General features: G+C 37.4%; 1 protein-coding gene across 1 annotated transcript in view; it reads left to right on the forward strand.

The window, feature by feature from the left end:
* Positions 1-1,444: 1,444 nt before the first annotated feature.
* LOC126974668 (facilitated trehalose transporter Tret1-2 homolog) overlaps positions 1,445-24,984 on the forward strand; it is a 55,037-nt gene continuing 31,497 nt past the window's right edge. The window contains exon 1 of the mRNA XM_050822218.1: positions 1,445-1,583. The gene's annotated coding sequence lies outside the window, so the exon portion shown is untranslated. The remainder of the gene's footprint in view (positions 1,584-24,984) is intronic.

Here is a 24,984-nt window from a genome sequence, read left to right on the forward strand (position 1 = left end):
TCTTGGACGTAGGCGTTAGTGAATGTTTGATAATAACATTGAATGAGAGTATAATATTGAAGATAGATTCAAGAGTTCAATACATGTATATATCGAAACTAAAATGGCAATGGGCCGGTCATATATCACGACTCACAGACCAGAGATGGACGATACAGAGAACAAAATGAAAATTTCCGGTGGACATCAGAAAAGTTGGAAGACCGTGTAAAAGGTGGGTATATGATATAATGGAATACGCTAGAATAAACTGGCTAATATTGGGCAAAGACTAGCGTATAGTGTGGAAAAAAGTGGAGGAGGCCCTCACCCAAAGAGGGGCCCATACTACTAATTAAAACATTAATTATTAGGAAATAGAGAAAAACTTACTAACATAAAACTTTTTCTCTTTTATAATTCTTATAATATTAGGCTTAAGCGAAGGTAGTTACTAACAACCATTATAAGTTCTTACATTTTTAAATTTAGTCAAATTTTATCTTGTAATTTACTATGGGGATTAAAAGGATTTTTTTTACTATTTATCTATCTTCATGACTGAGAGAATGGAATAAAGATTTAACTAAAATTTAAAACTTATAAAAACAATTTTTTTTTAAATTATTTAGAAATAAACATACAATAAAAAAACAGGCAATTTCTTATATAAAAAACTTTAAAGAGCTGATCTATCTATTCATCTGATGGCATAATCTAATGGTTTCTATTTATAGCGTATTTATCTATTATTTTTTCACGTATTTAAATTGTAAGGACTATTTAATAGTATATATAATGCCCGCAACTTCGTCCGTGAAGATAAAGGGATTTTAAAAATAATAAGCAAGTTATGAATTGATGACTCTCTCAGTACTATTCCAGTTCCGGTTCCCATTTTCGCTCCTGTTCCCAACATACTAAATGAATCTTATTTCGAGGATGATTGCTATGGCAAACTAAACCTTCTATTGGTATAGTTATAGCTCATAGACGTGAATTTCAGTTTCCATAAATCCTGCGGGAACCATGGATTTTTCCGGGATAAAATGTAGCCGATGGTCTTTTCCAAGCTCTAGTCTATCGCTGTACCAAATTTCATCAACATCGGTTCAGTAGCTCCGGCGTAAAAGCTTAAGAAACAAACTTACATTCACATTTACAATATTAGTAGGGAAATTTATTTCAGAATACGAAGTAATATTATGGCCAAGGACTGTGCCATTCTAAGAGGCCTTTTTCTAGTGACAAATGAATGCAGAATATATCATGAAATTATATTTTTAGTGTAAACATTTCATTTGAAAACGTCAGATATGGAATTAAGTCGTCAAGAAATTTTCACGAAGAAAGTCAAATCGTATTTATCGATTAAATCTCTTGATAGTCACGTCACTAGTGCTTCGTGTCTTGAAAACTGTGTTTTAAACTCGTCCCAGTGTTATTTTTAATTTTTAACTCCGGACTGTTTGGTCCGGTTCATATAATAAGTGTCAGTACTTCGTTGTTATTATACGTGTGCGCTTGTGTGTGTTGGTCAAGTCAGTGTTGGTTGTTGGGCGTTTCGAGAACTCGAATGGAATGTATTTAGGCACAGTATCTGGGTATGTATATGGTTTGTTCTTTGCCTGTGGCTTTTGGTTGTGATTGTTTAGTGTCAATGTCAAACTAACCAACTAACCGAAAAATTTGGCGATTTTTTTTAAATAAAAATTCAAATTATTTGTAAACCATAAAGAAGAGACTAGCGAAGTAGCGTATAGACGATCTGACAGCGCGATCATGCGTGATCAATTTTGATTTATGAACGATGCGGGGCTTGAACCTGCGACCTCTCGCGTTCCATGCGTGTTCTCTTCCACTGAGCCAAGCGTTCGAGTGACGTATTGTTTATAAATCTTGTATATGTCTCGTTCAACTCTCAGGTTGTGGCTCCATCTACAGGATCTACTTTACAGTTGATTGCCTGCTCAACCCTAATAATTGCATAAAATGAAATTGACTTGAGATGTCGCTCTTGCAAATCCAAACAATTTTGATGTCAATGTGTGCGTTAGATTTATATTCAAAATACTAAGCAGCTAATGTGAAGCTTGGCTGACTGTTTACGACTTCTCAATCAAAATTGGTTACAGTAACGATAGATTCGCTAATCTTTTCTATCTTGCTGTATCTGTTAGAGATATTTGTCTCTCTCGCACGCCCTGTTTGTCTTTACGCTAGTATGTTGTAAGACTTGTAAGTCTATTATTGTATTGTTAAGAGAAAACCGATTAATATAGGCTAGATTTATTACTCTAGTGTGCGTAACAAGCTACGTCTTACACTCGCGATTAGTATGTTACTTCGTGTTAGTGTGCGTGCATTGCTCAAAATAGAGGTTAACAGTTAACCTCTATTTTTTCGACGCTTTCACAGATGTCACGGTCTATCTAGACGTATAAATGATCTAAGGTCTTACCCGTTATCAAAGACAAATCTATCCGTACCTAAAGGATAATTCATCCATCAAAAGTTTTGCAACAAATTTCAAATCATATTAGGCAGCGGTACAACCCTTGATTTCATAGATCTTGACATACTTGGAGCCTCACCAGTGGGAGGCTCCTTTGCACAGGATGCCGGCTAGATTATGGGTACCACAATGGTGCCTATTTCTGCCGTGAAGCAGTTATGTGTAAGCTTTACTGTGTTTCGGTCTGAAGGGCGCCGTAGCTCGTGAAATTACTGGGCAAATGAGACGTAACATCTTATGCCTCAAGGTGACGAGCGCAGTTGTAGTGCCGCTCTGAATTTCTTGGGTTGTTCAATAATTCTGAGCGGCACAACATTGTAATGGGCAGGGCGTATCAATTACTGCCTGCTCAGCTCGTATTTACATAAAAAATAAAACTTCCAGTTCCCTTCTTCTTGAAGAACTAATAATACTTAATGTACACTCAGGATGCTCTCGGTGCTGATGAAATAAAAAGAACAAAATATATTATAAAGCACTCTACTTAGTATTAAGTAATATAATTAAAAATCAAATCAAGTCAAAATCACTTTATTCATGTAGTTCACGAAAATGGCACTTATGAATGTCAAAAAAAAATATTTTTCTAATTGAATTTACCGACACTTCGTAAGGAGTTCAGCTAATGAGAAGAAGTCACAAGAAACTTATTGCAACTGTTTTAAATCAATATTTATATCGTTTTACAAATCATTTTAATTACAATATAATATGTAATGTGATATACTTTATAATATACAAGTAGTCGATAAATATAAAGAAGAAGAAATCAATATTATAAAACTAAAAAACACGGTATTTTATAGAAAAATGAACTGAAAAATAGATAACATTTCCTAATTTTTAGTTTGGTTTATTTCTAAAAGCGTGTTTATTAAGATTTTTAACTACATTTGCATTGTTGAATTAAAAATTCTCTTTGGAATTCGAAAATTTCTTAATAATAGATAAATCGGTTAGAGATAATAGTTGAAATTTAAAATTAACATCAATGGTTGAAATTTGAAATTAGAATCCTGCCTTAGACAACAGATGAAAAATATAAAAATTAACAAAAATCTTTAAAAAAAAAATTAATGTAGGTAGTGTCATAAGTCTTCGATAAATCTATGAAATATAAACGATATCTGGCCATATAAAGTGGGTCAAAATCGCGCCCATATGAGTCGGTTAAAAACAAGAATACATACAGGTGAAGCTAATAAAAAGCGTGTAATAAAAATGTTTTTTTTAGATGAAGCCACAACCTGAGAGTGAACAAAGCATAAAAGATTTTATGACGATACGTCACTCCAACAGATGGCGCAGTGGAAAGAGCGCTCGCACTGAACGCGAGAGGTCGCGGGTTTAAGTCCCGCATCGTTCATAAATTTTGTTTTCAATTTTTATTTGTGTTTCAACACGTGTATATTCTTTCACGTCCATGCTAAGGTATCGTGGTTTAAAAGGGAATATACGACCAGTAATAAATAATAAATAAAGCTAATTTTGAGTTTTTAGATGACTAGTGGTGTAATAATAATAGAATATTACGCACCTAGGGAGAAAAGTAAGTCATTCTCAACCGCGGAATATTGACTATTGCCAATCGCGGGTGGCAATGTCCTACTTATCTCACGTGGTGTGTACACGATTTCATTTCCCACCTGGATGAAAAGCTCGCTTTTAGTCCCTGGTGCGAGGGACAAAAGTCGTCTGGCCGGGAGAGAATCGGTCACTTTTGCGCCTCGTAGCAGAGACTACAAGTGAGCTTTTCATCGAGGTGGGAAAAAAGAAAATTTATGAACCTTCAAAAAAATAACAAATTGTTTATATTACAAGTTCATTCAATGACTTACTTGTGATGAGATATATTAGAAATATTGACTATTCCAAGCTGTATGTAATCCACGCTTTGCACTGAATTTTTCTCTGCCAAATATTGTTGGGTTAATTAATTTGTTTTGGTGGCAAGCGAAAGGCGGCTATAATTGCTTTGTTGTTTGGCAACTGACAATCGAAATTCAGTCGAGATAATATCTTAATGTTCGATTTGTACTAGTAAAAACAATAGTTGGTCAATTGTACAACTAATAATCCTGTCTGTAAGTCCATCTGCCTGTCAATGGTATGTTTCTTATAAACCGTAATAGTTCGGCAGTTGTATTTCTGACAGATTTGTTATTTATACAATCATCTATGCCGATTTTAGGATAAACTAGATTTTCCTAGGCTAAATCAGTTCATATTCACCTTAAAGCGATAGGATAAAGTGGTACAGACTAGGTTAAGCTACGTTCTCCTGTCGGCCTAGTAAAATAAATCTAATATATAAAATTCTCGTGTCATGGTGTTAAACTTTGAACTCCTCCGAAACGGCTTGACCGATTCTCATGAAATAAAGAGTGCATATTGGGTAGGTCTGAGAATCGGACAACATCTATTTTTCATCGCCCTAAATGTTAAGGGTGGTCCACACGAAATTATTTTTTTTTAATTTTTTTGACATATTTTTTAAATTTGTTCGATTATGAGTTAGCATTAAAAAATACATACAACTTTAAATTTTCACCCATCTACGATCAACAGTTACGTTTGTATCGCAATTTTAATATCGGCAATACAACGTTTGCTGGGTCAGCTAGTATGCTATTATAGTTAGACACTCTTTGGATGGGTGAAATCTCGTGAGTTCGCGTCAACAAAATTCTTATAGCAGTGTATCTGTAGCTATACAACTGACGTATTGTGTAACATTAGGACTGTGTATATCGTGAAATTGAATGGATTTAGTAAAAAGTTCAATGTGTATATACTGTGCATTGATGAAATGGTTGTTTTTGTTTGATTAATATTAGTTGATATTATTTTAATTAATGATAGTATTGAAAATAAACTGAGAATTTAAAAAGAAATATTTTAAATTTAATAACACTTTTTTTTTTATGGAATAGGAGGACAAACGAGCGTACGGGTCACCTGGTGTTAAGTGATCACCGCTGCCCACACTCTCCTGCAACACCAGAGGAATCACAAGAGCGTTGCCGGCCTTTAAGGAGGGTGTACGCGCTTTTCTTGAAGGTACCCATGTCGTATCGTCCCGTAAACACCGCACAAGGAAGCTCATTCCACAGCTTCGTGGTACGAGGAAGAAAGCTCCTTGAAAACCGCACTCTAAAGGACCGCCACACATCCAGATGGTGGGGATGATATCGTAACTTGTGGCGTGTCGTGCGAAGGTGAAATTCGGCGGCAGGAATCAGGTTGAACAGCTCTTCGGAACACTCCCCGTGATAAATGCGGTAGAAGACACACAATGAAGCGACGTCTCTACGCAACGCCAAGTGATCCAGCCGTTCACAGAGTACTGGGTCCCCGACAATTCGAGCTGATCTGCGTTGCACGCGGTCAAATGGATCGAGCTGATACTGGGGTGCGCCAGACCAGAAATGACAGCAATACTCCATGTGAGGCCGGACCTGCGCTTTGTAGAGCGCTAGAACGTGGGCCGGCTTGAAGTATTGCCGTGCTCTATTTATGACGCCCAGTTTCTTTGAAGCCAGTTTGGCTTTGCCCTCCAGATGGCCACGGAATTGGCGATTGCTCGAAATTTCGAGACCCAGTATTCCGATACGAGGCGAGGCTTTAATGGAAGTGTTCTCGAAGAGCGGTGATACGGCAAATGGGGTTTTTTTAGTGGTAAACGCGCAAACTTGAGTCTTCGGGGGGTTAAATTGGACAAGGTTCAACTTACCCCATTCCGCGACCTTCTCGAGAGAGGACTCGATAGAAGACACAAGTTTCTCCCGGCACTGGTCGACGTTTTCCCGAGAGAGACCTGCATGGCCCGTGTATACGGCATCACCAGTGCTGTCATCTGCATTGCAATGAATGTTGGATGTGTCCAACATATCATTGATATGCAGAAGAAACAGCGTGGGAGATAGCACACAGCCTTGGGGCACTCCAGCGTTCACGGGCTTGGGATTCGAGCAATAACCGTCGATAAAGACCTGAATGCTGCGCCCAGTGAGGAAGCTGGAGGTCCACTTGCATAAGGAAGCCCAAATGATGGAAGTTTTGCGAGGAGCGCCTTGTGCCATACACGATCAAAGGCCTTCGCTATATCCAGACCAACTGCCAGGCCTTCCCCCTTGCTTTCAATAGCCGCCGCCCATCTATGTGTTAGGTATACCAGAAGATCGCCAGTCGACCGACCATGGCGAAAGCCGTACTGCCGGTCGTTGATCAACTGGTGACCCTCAAGGTATACCAAGAGCTGGCGGTTAATTATGCTCTCCATGATTTTGGAGAGTAGGGAGGTAATAGCAATAGGCCTGTAGTTTGCCGGATCCGAACTGTCTCCTTTTTTTGGGATCGGATGGACAAGGGCTGACTTCCATGAATCAGGGACTACGCCTTTTGAATAAGAGTGCCGGAATAAACGCGTTAGCACCGGCGTCACCTCAGGGGCACACATTCTAAGCACGATTGGAGAAATGCCATCCGGCCCGCTGGCCTTCCTGACGTCCAACGAAAACAGAGCTCGCCTAACAGTTTTCTGTCGGAACTGTACTTCAGGCATGGAGCTCTGACACCGCGGGATGGTCGGCGGTGTTTTTCCGTTGTCGTCAAGAGTCGAGTTGGAGGCAAAAAGAGTGCACAGGAGATCGGCTTTCTCTTTTGCCGTATGGGCCAGGGTGTCATTCCTCATGTGCAACGGTGGCATGGACGGCTGGATGAAGTTACCAAGAGCAGCTTTCGACAACGACCAGAACTTGCGTGTTTTGGTCGGGTAACTGGAAAGCTGCTCGCCAATTTTGACGACGTGCTTCGATTTCGCACGGGCGATTTGCCGCTTAAAAAATCTGGAGGAATGGTTATATTTCCTCTTCAGAACTTTGTAGTTCGGATCCTTTGAGCCCAGCGCCGCAACCCAAGTTCGATACGCCTGTTTTTTGCAGTCAGATGCTGCTTTAACTGACGCATCGAACCAGGGCTGTGATCTGCCACCGATCGGTACTACAGAGCTTGGTATAAAAATATCCATGCCCTGCAGTATCACATCGGCTACTGCAACGGCGCAGGCACTAGGATCATCCGAAGGGAAACAAACCCTGCCCCAATGGTAGGATGCAAAAAAGGAACGCATCCTATCCCAATCTGCTGACTTGTAGTGCCAAACGCGGCGGGTCGCTGGTGGTCCGCGACGTTGGCGTCGGATAGACACTACACTCCTGACCAGGCAATGGTCGGACGTTCCGAGAGGGGCGTCGGCAGAAACCTGTTAACCATCGGGATGTGTAGTCAGCAGAAGATCTAATAAGGACGGCATGTGGCTATCCACATCCGGGAGCCGCGTCGGCGACTCAACCAATTGGGACAGACCATACGCCAATGCAAAATTATGCACAGATCGCCCTGCGTAGTCTGTGGTACGTGATCCAAGCCATTCGGCATTGTGCCTGTTGAAATCACCCAAGACTACGATTTCAGCGGAGGGGATCTGAGCAAGCACGTCATCAAATGCCGCTTGAACGCAGCCCATGAGGTGATCCGTTTCTGCGTTACCACTATGGGACCTGTAGACACACGCATAGATGCGGAGGCGGTCCTCTAAATCTACGCGGAGCCAGAGAGTAGACAGGCCCCTACCCTCAAAATTGCCGAGACAGCGACAGCAGATATCCTCCCTTACGTACACACATACCCCGGCATGAGGCATGAAATTATGCTCAATTTTGTACCCGGGGTACGTTAAATATGACGTATCGCTAGGTCGAGATATCTGCGTCTCCGTAAGGAAACACAAGGCCGGCTGCGCCGTCTCAAGGTGGTGGTGGACGGCGTTTAAGTTGGAGTGAATTCCCCGGATGTTACAAAAGTCCACATTAAGCGTGGAGCGGGGTGCCGTGGTGTTGCTGCCCTGTTTGTCCTGTGACAGACGCGGTACTGTGCCCTCCCCAGAATACGAGGGGCAGCCCGAGCGCGAATGCTCGGGGAGGGATTCTCCGGCTCTACGAGAGCCGGTACCCTCCCGGACCCGGTAACCCGGACGAGTCTGGCCCGATTGTGCTGACGTCATAAGATAGCAGCGTGACTCTCCCACTTTCAAAAAGCCCGTAGTCGCCTCTTACGACACCCTTGGACCTGGGACTACCCTATTCTTTTTACGCCCCGGGGCAGCACAGGGCAAACACTTTTAACTTATTGATATATCTTGCCAAACTTTAGAAGTTTGTCGGCAATTAATAATTTAATTATTTTTATATATTTCGATACTAAAATTTCTAAGTTTTCACTCCTATCGTTACAATCGTTATTATCGTTACAACGGCCAATTTTTTTTTAACTTACTGTTGTTTGTCATTAAGTATTTTTGTTTTTTTTTTTTGTTACAAAATAAGGGATGAGACGAACAGGATGTTCAGGTGATGGTAATTGATACGCCCTGCCCATTACAGTGCAGTGCCGCTCAGGATTCTTGAAAAATCCAAAAATTCTGAGCGGCACTCCAATTGCGCTCGTCACCTTGAGACATAAGATGTTCAGTCTCATTTGCCCAGTAATTTCACTAGCTACGTCGCCCTTCATACCAAAACACAATAATGCTTACACATTACTTATTCAGGCAGAAAAAGGCGCCGTTGTGTTACCTATAATTTAGCCGGCATCCTATGCGAAGGAGCCTACCACTGGTGATTGTTGCATCATTTTACATGGATTCTAATTAAATAAACTGTAAAACGATGAATCTGGAAATGTTTCAACCAACTAATTTTTTTTATTCTACGCATCTACGTAGCAGAAATCGCAGGGCACAACTAGTAATATAATAAAGAAATTCTTGACAACCTATGAATGAGTTTCCATAGTAATATTGAAACAATAACAAACAACGGCCGTCAATGAATTTCTCGACTAATTATAGAATTGGCAATGACTTCTTCCCGAGGCGACAGCCAACATACTAAAGCTATAGATTCCATACACTATATCTTTATTCGTTGAGATCAGTTGGTAAGTTCCTGGTCGTGCAGATAAGATGAAAGTGGATTGACTACAAATAATTGTAGAGCGTGTGTTGCTGAGTGTTTTTTGTGACAAACGAGAGTACGAGTCACCTGGTATTAACAGATCACCGCCGCGCCGTCCACATTATCTTGCAACAGCAGAGGAATCACAGGAGCGTTACCAGCCTTAAAGCAAGGTGAACGTGCTTTTTATAAAGGAAGCTCATACCACAGCTTGGTTGTGCCTGGAAGAAGGTTCCTTGAAAATCGCACTGTGGAGGAACGCCACTCATTCAGAATTAAGTACTATTATTATACATTATTACGGCACTCCCACTCGAAAGACAGTGCACTCAATGAAGGCCTTGCCCTCCTCAGAGACTTGCTATTACCTCCCTGCTTATCGTACGAGTAACACGTTCTTCATATATGTGACCAGCCACCAGTTAATCATCATCAATGGAGAAGGCCTGGCAGTTACTCTGGATATAGCGAATTCCTTAAAATATTTATGGCATACGGTGCTTTTCTTCTTTTCCTCATTGTTCCCCGCGGGATTACCGTCAAGCATTTCTTCACGGGGAGGGACTTAGCTGTTAGCAGTTACTTTCACTTGATGCTGGCCATATTGGGATCTTTCTCTCTCTAAGGTTCGTAGCTACTTTAGCACTTTAGTTGCATAGCCGTCTGTAGCATCACAGATTTCCTGTGATTCCAGCAGTATGTAGTAAGTAATCTGGCTGAATCCTGGTTATGCTCTTTATCGCCTCTTCCCATTAACGTATGGAGGCTTCGAGTAGTGGACATATAAAGAAAACGTGCTCCGCGTTTTCATTGATCGCAGTTCACGTAGGTCATTCCAGAGAATCGTCATGCTTAAACCGGTACATGTAAGTTCGAGAGAAAGCATTTGTGTGAGGTAAGTAGTACCCAGAAGTAGAACTTCTGGTATGAGCTGATGCGTGTATGTGTGTGTGTGTGGGTGGGTGGGTGTGAGTGTTTGTGTGTAAGTGTGTGTATAAATAGCATACAGAACTAACTACTCAGCAATTGTTCTACCCAGTCATAGGATTTCGGTTCTAGCTAGTTATATAGAAGTGTTTTATATATGTTTTTATATGGTTTTTATAAGCTTCACCTGTATGTAGGTATGTATGTTCGTAACCGACTCATTTGGGCGCCATTTTGACCCACTTTAAACGGCCAGATTTCGTTCAAACTTCGTTAATTTATCGAGGACCGATGACAATATATGATAAAAAAATTCCATTTTTCAATTTGCAAAACAAGATTTTTATTATTTCATATAATTTTAATCTATCTTCTATAGGGCAGTATAATTACAGGTGGGAGGCTGCATTGCACCGAACGCGAGCTAGATTATGGGTACCAGAACGACGCCTCTTTCAACCAGGAATCAATATTGTATTTCGGTCTGAAGGGCGCCGTAGCTAGTGAAATTACTGGGTAAATGAGACTTAACATCTTATGTCTCAAGGTGACGAACAATGTTGTAGTGCCGCTCAGAATATTTGGCTTTTACAACAATCCTGAGCGGCACTGCACTGTAATGGGCTCGTCTCGTCCCTTATTTTTAATAAAAAAAGGGCAGGAATTGATGTTAATTTTATATTTATTTAAATTTTTCAGTTCGGTTTTCTATAAAAGCGTGTTTTTTCAACTACACTACAATTCATCATTTATTTCATTAAATAATTTGGTAGAGCGCTAAATAAACTGTCTATCAGACAGAGTCTACATTACTCTTCAGGATTGTGCAACTCGCGTTACATATATTGCTCTACTTATTAAATACATTTATGCAATAATCGTACTTAAACTTACTTGTGTAAATGTTATAGTGACTTGCGCTGATTTGGTGTCAAGGTTAGGGACTTGCTGCGTGCTCAAAATTATTTATTGGTTCCTATTGCGAAATTGTACTACTTTCAATTTAAAACTCATTCAAGTCGAATGCAATTTCAAAATTATCAACACTCACTTTCTAAAATCACTATTAAGAGCAAAAATGAGCTCCAACTAGATACCGCAGGCGTAGTCGCATAGTGCGGCAACTAATACTACGCCCAAGTGGACGCACTCGAGCCAGTCTTGAACAATGTGTGACGTTGACGTGCCACATGTTCTGTTAAAATTTTCCAATAATTGAAGCTAAAATGCCGGGATGAGTAGTAAAACTTTGTCAAAATAATACTACAAGAAATAAGAAAGACACTGGGATCATATATCGTCAGTAAGTATTTTGTATTTTATTAATTACAATGTAAAATAACATGAAGCGCTAAACATTAATTGAGTTTTGACAGACAATATTGATTTAATTTAAATATCAGATTTTTTACTGTGAGGTTCTGCTTTACGAGTTTGGGTAGGTCATTTACGACTGTAAATGGGAGACCTCGTTATCATAAACCTGGCCTGTTTTCATCTATTGTCTAGCACACTGACCTGTATAAATACCACTTGACAGGCTGTTTCATATGTTCGACAGCAAATTTTTTGACAAATTTTGACATATAATACAAATGGCCGCGAAGAAACGTACAATACTCTGAAGTATTTTTACATTTTGAATTAATTTCGTTCGTTTTCCGTGCTATTTATACTCCAAGAATTAACGTACTAAAGTATACAATATTTTTTGTAAATAGTTTCCCACCATCTATGTTGTCCACTAGGTTGTCATCACTAGTTCAGTACCGCAGACTCTCGCTAAATGGCCAACAGCGCCAATATGGCGAATATCAAACAGGCACAAAAGCACTTTGACAGCCGCAAGTCCAGATCAGTGGTCTAGCAGCAAGAGGCTCTATCTAGACATATAAATAATCTATGCTCGAAATATGCAAATAGGTTTGATAACCGGCGTCATGGCCGCAACTCGACACTGACACTGAGAAAGGGCGATTTATACAATATGTATAACTAGACAAAAAACAAGTTCCGCATAAAAACATAACGCGAATTATTTAGTTAAACCAGGAAATACAATTGTTATTTAGAACGATTCAATAAGAAAATAATCTAATTGTGTTGTTCATATTAATTTTAATAGGTTTCCTTGTGTACTATAGACTGGAGTTTTTGCCAATTTCAAGTTCGTTGGTTGAATTACGAAATAAACTTTCTGATGACATTCTTTTCATACTTATACAATCTTTGGCAGTGATTTGATTTTTATTGAACTTAAGCCGGTCACAGACTCAGCTGTAATACAAGAAGTAATAATGTATAGGTATGTATAATACGAATAAGTAGTGAATTAGTTTTATTCCTGATTCCTGCTGCCGAATTCCACTTCGTACGACACGCCCCAAATAAGGATAAGTGGCGTTCCTCCACAGTGCAGTTTTCATGGGGATTTCTACCACGAACTACAAAGCATCAAGCAGTGTTTCCGTGACGATACGACATGGGTACCTCCCAAAATATACCTTCCTTAAAGGCCGGACAGACTTAAGTGATTCCTCTGGTACTGCAACAGAATGTAGGCTGTAGGCTTTTGTGGGTAAAAGTGCATACCGTGCAGATTCCTCTCAGAGTACCAAGTTTTGCAGATAGAGCGACCTGAGCGGTATTATCTGCCAATGTGGGTACAGGTACATACCGCGCGGGTTTCGTTCAGGTACTAAGTTTCGCGGCTAGAGCGGAATAGTTCGGTGTTGTCTGTTGACGTCATAGATCCAATTATTTTCTTAGCTGGTGAGTTAATTAAAGCTGATAAAAGTAAAACTTCCTCTTCATCGCTGTCCATCACTGAAATCATATGCTGGGTAGAAATAACAACGTGCCTGACGTGTATATTCTTTGGCGAAACAGAAATTACTGGCGAAAACTTTTCACCTTCGTGGGTGAAATTCGGTAAAGGCGCGGTATTCTATCTACAAGGGTAGCGAAACCCGCATCAGGTCTGAACAGTAATATTACGGCATATCCACCCAGTTTTCTCTACCACAGGCGGTGGTGGATTCCGCTTACATTTAAACAACCCTTAAGGTTGAGGACCGAGCCAATGGTCTTGAGAAATCGAGCGGAGATAGGTTATCTCTCTCGTACAAGATCGCCATAATTTTAATTCAGAATTAGAAGCATTTTGAACTTATTACAAACATAATACAATTTTCTTCACAAAACTAACAAAACTATATCATGTTAAATAGTATTGGTGTACAATTCATAAATTTTCATACAATTTTGATCTAGATTGAATGATTAGCGTGGCTCGAACTGTTTTACAGTTCGAGCTAGAGGTATTTTGGTGAATTTTTTTCGCACTGTCTATAAAAAATAGAAATGTAAAGAAAAAATGAATTTTCTTCTCGTATTCTGTAGATATAATTTAATTCTTTTTGTAATAATATACGCTCCATATAAATCGTCAAAAAATGGTTTCAATAATCCGCTATTTTGGAGATTTCTTGGGATAGCGGCCTTAACGCTATAAAAATAGCTAGGTATGTCATAAATTATATTGCTTTGTATAACTAGAGTCGAAAATAACTTTATCAGTATAAGAAATATAAATTAAAATGATAATATTTACTTCTTTAGAATGTTCTTTGTCAACATTATTTTTGGTGTATTGTTTTTATCTTGCTGTGAATCTAAAATATTCAGATAGCGCTGATATTTCTTAGTGTAAGTTTAAATGCCATAAAAACCATTTTTTTTATGAAAATAAGGGACGAGACGAGCAGGACGTTCAGCTGATAGTACTTGATACGCCCTGCCCATTACAATGCAGTGCCGCTCAGGATTCTTGAAATACCCAATAATAATTCTGAGTGGTACTACAATTGCGTTCGTCCCCTTGAGACATAACATGTTGAGTCTCATTTGCCCAGTAATTTCACTAACTACGGTGCCCTTCAAAACGAAACACAATAATGTTTACACATTACTGCTTCACGGCAGAAATAGGCGCCGTTATGGTACCCATAATCTAGCCGGCATCCTGTGCAAAGGAGCCTCCCACTGGTTAAAATTCACCTTTAGAAATATACAACTTCGCACTGTTATTTATTTTCCGAAAGCTACTTCTGACAGTACCCTCAAAATCATTATTAGTCTTTTTATTTAAACTGTCTGACTTTCTGTCCTTGAAGTTTCAGGTTCGATCTCTGAGTTATGTCAGTTATACCGCAATATGTGTAGCCACGTGAGGCACTTTTGATATGGAAAAGAGCACTGAACAAGCATTACTTTTGATGTGTGTATTTAATGATATGCGTTTTATAACCTAGGTCCTAAAGAATCATTAAGTGAAAAATTTAAAGAAATAAACATTTCGACTGTTGCTTCTATATTGAGGAATTTTCTAGAAACTGTGACATGCATAATGTTAACACGAGGAACAAACATAAACTTGTTATGCCTACTACTCGGTTGGGTCGATTTAGTAAGGCTTTTGTTGGGCGATGTATATGCTTCTACAATATGATCCCAGAAAATGTACAAAACAAATGTGTTACGAAATTTAAAAGAATTGTTAAAAAAACGTTTGTGTGGGAAAGGTTGCTTTAGCATTAAACGATTTAATGAGAATAAAGCGAATACCCTCAAGCTCTTTAATTATAAATGTTTATTACATTGTAATCCATATTTTTATAGTAAAAAAAAAGCCCGCTGAGCTTCTTGCGCCCAGTCTTCTCGGGTCTGAGGCAGTCTCTTTTGAATGGAGTTTTTGACGTTCAATAAGTGATTTTAATTCCTTGATTTTGAATCATTTTTTGAATAAAAATATTTGAATTTGAATTTGAATATTTTGACGGACTACAACACTGCCACACAGATTATAAGCAAACTATCACCTAGTCCTAATCATTTTGAAAGGTATGTCTTAAGTACTTCAAATAGGTACATGTGTTTGCGATTCTCTCGGATGTATCACAATGCAGACATAAAACAGTATTTCAACTTCATACCAGACCACCCAAATCGACGGACGCACACATACATCTGATATACACGGCCGCTTAGTAATATTGGGAAGACAAAGTATTGAATGCCACGCCGTACGCTGCCGAGACTGGGGGTCTACTCGTAAAATCGATATTCGGTATATCGTGGCATTAGTCGTGTCGAATCCTACTCTAAGTTACATCGTATTCAATGTCGTAACGATGATTGAACGAATGAAACATTATTGGATATAATCGGTCCTAACCCTACTCGTAGTTGAAAATGTCAGAGACCAATATTCGAATTTGACAAATAATCAAACGTCACTTTTACGATTATCTCACCGACACCTTCTAAGCTGTCGTTGTTATTATCGTTGCAAGTCGTAGTTGTACTTTTATTTTGATTGTGAAGTCAATTTCTTGAGTCTCTTGGTGCACATTTAATAAATAAACATACGCCAAATATTTAAACATTAATTACATTTTCAACAGGAATTTTTTTACTACCAAGTAATTTAAGTCAGTTTATTGATCGTTTATGCGTAGAAAGTAATGCAAACCAAAAAATTCTGAGCGGCACTACAATTGCGCTCGTCACCTTGAGACATAATATGTTAAGTCTCATTTGCCCACTAATTTCACTACTATACTTATTTTGCAAATAATACACAACAAACTGATATGGTTAATTCATTTTTATAAGCTACCAGATATAGAACTTTAATCCCCTTTGTTCAGGCCCCACACAGGTCTAAATTTTAAAAACACTAGAAAAAATATTTAAAAGTTTCATGATGTTATCTTCATAAAATCATAAATCCTTTATTTTGCTAGAAAACATGTTAAAATGGGTGTAAATAGTTTTAAGGTATTTTATCGGCCATTTCTGGCATACAAAATTATTTTTAATAATATATTTTTTTCATTACAAAATTCAACTTATTATAATAATTGATTTTACATTAATAAACTCTTTATTTTAAGCACTTAGGTCAATTTAAATTATAATTATTATTTTTAAATGTCATTATTTAAAGACTAGAATTAATATATTTTAAGGTAAATTAAGTTTAATCTAATGTTTTTTGTTTGTGGCATTAAAACATTTCATTTATGGAATAAAATTATTTATCTATAAGCCATGTAAACTTCGATAATGATGACTCCAATTCCAACCCCTATTTCAACCCCGCCAAGCTTATTCGCGATATATAAGTAGAGTATGCCCTTTCCCAAGCTCTTCCATCTTTGCAATAAATTTCATCAAAATCAGTCCAAACAACCTTGCATTCACATTTATAATATAAGTATGCCTCATGATTTGTCTGTCTTTTATTAGATCTATGCAAAATAATTAATGCAACACGTTACGTGAACTAATATGTAATATAATTGCGTCACTAATGTTTATACTTCAGTCTATTTTGAAGCGTGTATGTTTTATTTATAATTACCGTGACATTCAAAATAATTTATAACTGTTGTTAACCTGATAACATATCTATACGGTGTTTATTTTAACTACTGCTTGGGGTATTTTTTGAGTAGTGAGTGACAATAACATAACAACACTTGGTAAGCGTCATGAATGTAGCTTCATAGCTTCTCGAATGGCAACCAGGTAACGGAAGAAGTAGTGTTAGTAGGCCCCGTAGTGAAGATGGACCGCCGGTCTGGTCAAGATCACCGGAATAGGTTGGATGAGGGCAGCGCAGGACCGATCGTCATGACGTCCACTGCTGCACAATGGCCTCCCCCAAAGATCTCAACGATTGTAAAGTTCTCGAATGGCGACTACGTACCGGAAGATACAGTGTTGTTAGGCCCCCCACAAGATGAATCGATGATCTGGTCAAGATCGCTGGAATAGGTACGATGAGTGCAGGGCGGGACCGATCATTGTGGCGATTTTTTATTCGCCTACAGTAATAATTGGCCTTTATTTCTTTAGTTATATTTCGCCTTCATTCGCTACATATAGATAGGGCATTAGTCGTTTTTTCCCACCTGTAAGGTACTTTTCTTTTTAAGCTTCGCAAATCCTTTCCAAATGGCCACCGTAATCTATACTAATCTATACTAATATTATAAAGCTGCAGTGTTTGTTTGTTTGTTTGTTTGAACGCGCTAATCTCTGGTACTACTGGTCCGATTTGAATGATTCTTTCAGTGTTGGGTAGTCCATTTATCGAGGAAGGCTATAGGCTATGTTTTTGTTTTCAAAATTAGGGATCCGTTATACAATTGCTACTTTGTAAAACAAGGTGTAAAATCGAAAACCTATTTTTGCTTGCGCTGCAAAAACTATTGACAATAGAACAAAATGATGTACAATATATATATAGGCAATATTTTATTTCTTATAAAACTATCGCGTGAATTATACTTTATATGGCAAAACAACGTTTGCCGGGTCAGCTAGTCTATAAATATTACCATGCTCATTTGAAAATTTTTAATATAGTTTAGTGAAAAAATAAGTAAATATACATAACTTTTCTGTAACCTTTAAATCTCATAATGTGGGACCATTGTCCTTGACTTTATAAATAAAGCTGCTGATTAAGTTAGTTCTCGGAATAATTACATGCCATGGTTGAACGGAGCCAATGTTCCGGGTTTCATGATTGACAGTGTTCTAAGCTAATTATAAAATATTTCACTTCTCATCGCTAAGATACTAATCGCTGTGAATTCGTGGAAAGTTCCAAGAGTGTGCGAATTGAGTTTTTTTAGAATTAACGAGAAGACCGAAGATTTATCTTAGAAAACCTTATTTAAGAAATTAAATGAAATGATATTTATTTATTTGGATGAATCGTGGTAACATAGTTCTTAACAGTTGGTAGATGCACAGCACAATTCGCCAATAAATCAGCATAAAAGTATTTGATTGGCAATATTAGAATTATTACATTTATACGTCATTAATCACATTACATAGCAATATTTCAATTAAGTATAGTATAAAATAAACATTAGTTTGTAGGAACCTCTTTTAAATAAAATATTGTCACTACTAACATAACTTTTTGATATAAATTACAAACTTAAATTAACTTAACTAGTAATTTGTCAACAAAGAACTTATTCAGTCTCTAGCTACTCTCATTCCGTCTGGTCCTCCTATCCTTTTAAAAAACGTCCTCCCATTCTTATAATCTGTCTACCTTTCCTTCGTTTTCCGCCTCTTGGATACCAACCTGTCACGGTCTTTCTCCATTTTACTTTCAGTTCCCTCAGATTGTGGTCAGTCCATTTCCACTTTACCTTTTTACAGATCTTGTGTGTGTTTTTGAATTTTGTTTGGCTCTTAATTTTCTCTTACTTTACTTTGTTTCCTCTCCTAATTCCAATTATGCACCTTTCTATAGAATTTTGGCACTCTTTAATTTTTTCTAAGAGATTGATTGTTAGAGCCCATGGTTGACATCCATACGTTAGACACTGGAGTATACACGTGTTAATTTTATAGACCTTTCTTTTTATTCCTTTAGATATTTAGGGGTTTATGATTTCACTCAAGGACCAGCAACTTTTCCAAGTATTTCAAATACGTCTGTCTATTTCTTTCTTCATGTTTTTTTTCAGGGGTTATTATTAACTGTCCTAAATAGATGTATTCTGTGATATATTCTACTGTTTCAATATTAGCTATGATCGAATCAATTGTACCGGATGAGTTGGTCATGTTTTTTGTTTAGGATGGATTTATTTACAAGCCAGCTTTAGCACTTTCGTTTGCATGTTGTTGCAATATTAACTCTAGATTGTTTTCATTCTCCGAAAATAGAAACATGTCATCTGCAAAGCGTAAATGGTTCAATTCTGTTCGGTTCCTGGACCGGAAATAATCGCTAGGACCATCGTGAAGAGATTGGGAGAAATAGAGTCGCCTTGTCGGACACCTCTCTCGATCTCTTCTCCAGCTGTCTCCAGTTTGTCCTGAGCAGTACTGTTAAAATATACACTTTGGAGAGACGAATGTACTCGTTATTTACTCCCTGTTTTCGCAATCCCAAATGTAGTCATGTTCCAGAGAATCAAATGCTTTATTTAAATCGACAACCTATAAAATATATTTAAGTACACTCAATATATTTTTCTTTTACTTGTCTTACCAGTGAGAGGTCTTTATGCACAGGATGCCGGCTAGATTATGGGTACCACAACGGCGGCTTTTTCTGCCGTGAAGCAGTAATGTATAAGCATAACTGTGTTTTGGTCTGAAGGGCACCGTTGCTAGTGAAATTACTGAGCAAATGAGACTTAACATCTTATGTCTCAAGGTGACGAGCGCAGTTGTAGTGCTGCTCAGAATTTTTGGGGTTTTTCAAGAATCCTGAGCGGCACTGCATTTTAATGAGCAGGGCGCATCAATGACCGTCCTGCTCGTCTCGTCCCTTATTTTCATAAAAAAAACTGTATTTGATCCACAGTTAAAAATTTCTCCGTATAAACTTGACTGTTCTTTTAGTTGATTTTCTTCTAAAATGGATGAGATACGCTATATGTAGTTTTGAGAAAACTGTGTAAATATTGAACATAAGGCTTATCGGACGGTAGTTCTCAATATCTTCTTTGAAATTCAGTAGTATTTTTTTAACATGCATTATATTCATATATTTGTATTGTGAGGGATTGATGAACTGTACGGTCGATTTCATAAACTGCATGATTTTGTATACTCACAAGTCACGAGCCACATAGCCCTACCTAGTTGTGTGTAAGTGTCCGTTTATCATAGTTGTAACTATGTCATGTTTTATCAATACCAGCTGTTATCTGCGCACGCGTCTGTCCGATTTGTCATATTTTAAATTGATGTCAACTCAATAATATTGACTCTGGGGACCTTAGATTATAAAATATTCGCAGAGCAACGACGCAAATATTCAATAACATTTATATAATTTTTAGATTATTTATCAATCATATAAAAATGACAGATTCCAATATCAAATGTAATACTTTGTTTATTTTTAATTATTGTAACTGTATTGTTATATTGCCAGACTAAGTATAATATACTTAATAAACAGTACACATTACTTACACATAAACTAATAAAATATAACATATTAATATAAAATTAAATAGAATAAAACCTAAATAATCTTTAATTTAAGTTTTTATAACTAACTAGATGAACTGACATACGATGTCCTGTTCATAATAAAAAAAAACGATAAAATTAAAATTATAAACTGATAAAAAACTAATAATTTAAAAACTAAAAAATGTAAGCCAATAATTAGAATAAAAATGCTGATCAATAGTTCCAAAAAATTAAAAAATTGTACATTGAATTACACAGCTACAAAAAATTCTACAAGTTTTTTATTTTTTTTTTATCTGCAACTACAGAACTTTCTTGCTAAATTGCCAATATTGCTATAATTCAGTTTATTCATTGATTTAATTTAGGTTTATATATGTTTTTCAATTAGTTATTTGTTTTTCTACTACCCTACTCTGTAAATACTATATCATATATAGGCTAGATCGCTTGGATTTGCGTAGAGATACCATTTCATGCCTATAATAATATCTTGTTGGCGCTGGCACAGGACCGCGATAAATGGGATAGGCTTTTGCCCAGCAGTGGGATCCGATAGGCTTATAAAAAGTTATTGACTTAGTATTGTTTTTCAAATCGTAGTATGTTCAGCAGTGATTTGTTATCAGCTGTTAGTCTTGTAACTGATATTACTCAAGGCTGAGTAAGTCACACTTGTTTCTTTAGTGTCTAGGGTTTGCAATTTATATTGTACGTAAATGGGTTTCATGTCCTAGGTATTGTAATCTCACTAAGTATTTTTGAATTGAATAATTAAGGCGACTTCTTCAAAGGCATCTATCGTAGGCCGCAGAGATTTCAGAGTGTGTAGATTTTGTAATAGTGCAGATGAAACTCTTACACATCCTCTCTGAATTATAACCCTTTAACCTTTCCATTCCGGGAAACTCTGTTCGCATGGTATGTCTCAGATCAGCGTGATTTTGGCGCTCGCACAGCGTTCTGTCAATGCGTATTATTTTACGTATATTAATAGATTGCTTACAGTTAGGATGATTTGAAGGAATGTATCTGAAAGCTCTTGAAACAAGCTATAAGACCATGCAAAATAAACCATCTTGTAAACAAAATAAGGGTCAAAACTTGGTGAGGGAATAGTGTGCCGTACAGCACTCTCGGTTTTGGTGTATCTGAAGGATTTAGTGCCCTGAGGCGCTGCCGATTGGAAGTCCAATTCTTAAACCACTAGCAAAAGATTTAATAAGATTCATTAAAAGAATCATTCTTTGCAGTGAGCTATAGTTAACAGTACAATACATCACATTGGTCGCAGAGAAACAGGGCTGCACTGAACTGTTCTAAAGCTGCTTCAAAAACCATAACCATAGGGCGCGCTAAATACTATGGTGGTAATAAAATTAATAAAAGCTATTACGATTGAATAGAAATAGTAAATGATTCGGCATTAGTGTCATCGACGAACAATATAAGCACATCCTCTTCCAAGCTGTCAGCGCGCATACAAAGCATTGCACGACAGCAACTCAAGACCGAGAGGAAGTACAAAAAATTCTTTGTATTCCCTGCAAGCTGCGGCATCGTTAAAAACATTTTTCCCTAGGTATATGTGCATGTTAAAATGCTCTTCATTCGAGTAGTTGATGCAATAAAACTATCACTCACACAGACACCAAAAATCATGCATTTGAAACTAGCGCAAATTTGCACTTCTCTCCGTAAGCGAGTTTGTTCGGAAGCGACACTTTGAATTTCCGCGATTGTCTACATTTTTTTGTCAAATGACAGCGGTGCGCTTCCACCCTGACCTTTTCCATTTGTAGCCGCACAGCTGATGCTAGCGATCCGCCATTGGACTGAGTTCAGGGCGATGACCTTAGTTTACGGGTAATATAAATGTGTCAGGGGTTCTAAGCATTTCTTTCAACATTTAATATGAAATGTTCATTTAACTGTAGCGTTTAATATAGGGGTGTTTATTTCTAATTTTATCTTTAATGGTGTCAAATATACTGCAGAAATATTTTAACAGTGTATAAAGTCTACCAGTTGAATTTGCAATAAGATTTCTGTTTCATGACAACCTTAGGAAACGTTATCAAAGATAATAATTATTGTAATAACGATCATTACTAAGCCAATGTCAAAACAAACTCCAAGTGTACGACGACCTTTAGCTTCTTGTGTGTATATTCTTGTCATAGCAAGATAAGCGCAAAATCACATGCTTTTAACAGAAATGATAAATAATAATATCAAATAGATCTATAAATATACCAGTTACTTAAACGGAAAAATTGGTTCATTCATTTAGAGGTTGCATCATATTAAGCTGTTATAGTTAAGGTTTAAGTCAAATTTAACCTTAACAGTAACGCTGACTGCGGAATGTATTGCACCTTGCTCCATCCTATTCCTTGGCATAGTTAAAGTTAACAATAGCTTTAACCGGCTAAGATTGTACGGTTACGGTTAACAGTTAAAGTTATGACCTCATCTAAAAATTGTCAAATTGTGCAACACATTTTTTGCTATTTCTTTTTATGAAAATAACGGATTAGACGAGCAGGACGTTTAGCTGATGGTAATTGATACGCCCTGCCCATTAAAATGCAGTGCCGCTCAGGATTCTTGAAAAACCCAAAAATTCTGAGTGGCACTACAGTTGCGCTCTTCACCTTGAGACATAAGATGTTGAGTCTCATTTACCCACTAAATTCACTAGCCACGGCGCCCTTCAGACCGAAACACAATAATGTTTACACATTACTGCTTCACGTCAGAAATAGGCGCCGTTGTGGTACCCGTAATCTAGCCCTACTGGTAAAAGAATACCTTAACTAGTTTGTTAAACTATCGTTAGAAGCATGGTAAAAACTGATCGAAAGTTATTATTAATAAAATTATTCTCTTTCTTATTTACTAAATGGATAACTTCTGTGTTATCACAGCACCCACAACTGACCTATCAATCGAACAAATAGAAAATGCATTGAATTATAAATTAAAAATGTATAAACAGGTCTTAATCTTAGCACAAAATATCTTGTATACAACTTGTCCAAAATGCCATAATAAGACATATTTAATAAGGCGTATTTTTTTAAAAAGATAATTATGCTTCACTTGACATCAAATTCCACCTTCGCACGACACGCCACGAAGTAAGGATATCATCCTCACCATCTGGATGTGTGGCGGTCCTCCACAGTGAACTGTGATCACTTAACAATAGGTGACCCGTACGCTCGTTTGTCCTCCTATTGCATAAAAAAAAATTACTGATCTTACTTGAGCCTCGAGTAGGACATTTAGGAGTAGACATTTGTACACGATAGTGGCGACAGGGTAACGCCCACATACCACTTCCACTAGTTTCTTCTGTTCCTTGTAAAATAACAAACTATTTATATTTGCAAGATTGGCATTTCAAGTCAATTTCCTAATTCTCAATTATTGGGGTTGAGTAGGCTATCGACTGTAAAGATTTTGTAGATGGAGCTACAACCTGAGAGTTGTCGTCAATAAGCTGTTAAGAGCGCTCGCATGGAACTCGAGAGGCGCAGGATTGATGCGTATAGTCCACGAATTTTGATACAAATTAAATTTGAATATACAAATTCATTATGGAAGCGAAAAGCGCCATTTGTTTCCGAAGCGGTAGTAGTATCTAGTATATTAGAAATGACATCAAAAAGAATTCTAAAGGAATCAATTTTGAGAAAATAAATGCCTTTTATGCCTTTTTAAATATTTAATTATTAGTCGCTCCAATAACAAAGAATTTGGTTACGTACAAATGGCCAAAACAAAATAATTAAGTCAAGGACTTGCTTCGGGGTAAACAACATAAAACCAGTTAATTGCATAAAATTAACTGTCCATATTATTCATACATATAATATACTAACTTTCTTTGGACATTCATACTATATATATATTTTTTATGACATTAAGGGACGAGACGAGCAGGACGTTCAGCTGATGGTAATTGATACTCCCTGCCAATTACAATGCTATGCCGCTCAGGATTCTTGAAAAACCCAAAAATTCTGAGTGGCACTACAGTTGCGCTCGTCACCTTGAGACATAAGATGCTGAGTCTCATTTACCCACTAAATTCACTAGCTATGTGCCCTTCAGACCGAAACCCAGTAATGATTATACATTACTGCTTTACGGCAGAAATAGGCGCCGCGCGGCTAGATTATGGGTACCATAACGGCAGTAAAGGTTACTAGAACATATATGACATTCTTAAGAGGTATTTTAATATAGGTCTGAGGTTTTTTTTGGAATGGTTGGTAATTTTTGACTTTCAATAAGTGATATCACATCCTTTTTTGAATAAAAATATTAGAATTTGAAAAAAAAAATATAATTGCAATTTCTATTCACATTGCTTTATTGATAGAACCTTATCATAACTGTTGCATCTTCTCAATGAAAAATGAATGACAACAGAAAATATCTGACCTTAATTGAATTTAATTGCAGTACAGAAATATCTTCAATATCATATACAAATATTTCCTG

This window comes from Leptidea sinapis, chromosome 33 (genome assembly GCF_905404315.1).
Source record: "Leptidea sinapis chromosome 33, ilLepSina1.1, whole genome shotgun sequence".
NCBI classification, from domain to species: Eukaryota; Metazoa; Arthropoda; class Insecta; order Lepidoptera; family Pieridae; genus Leptidea; species Leptidea sinapis.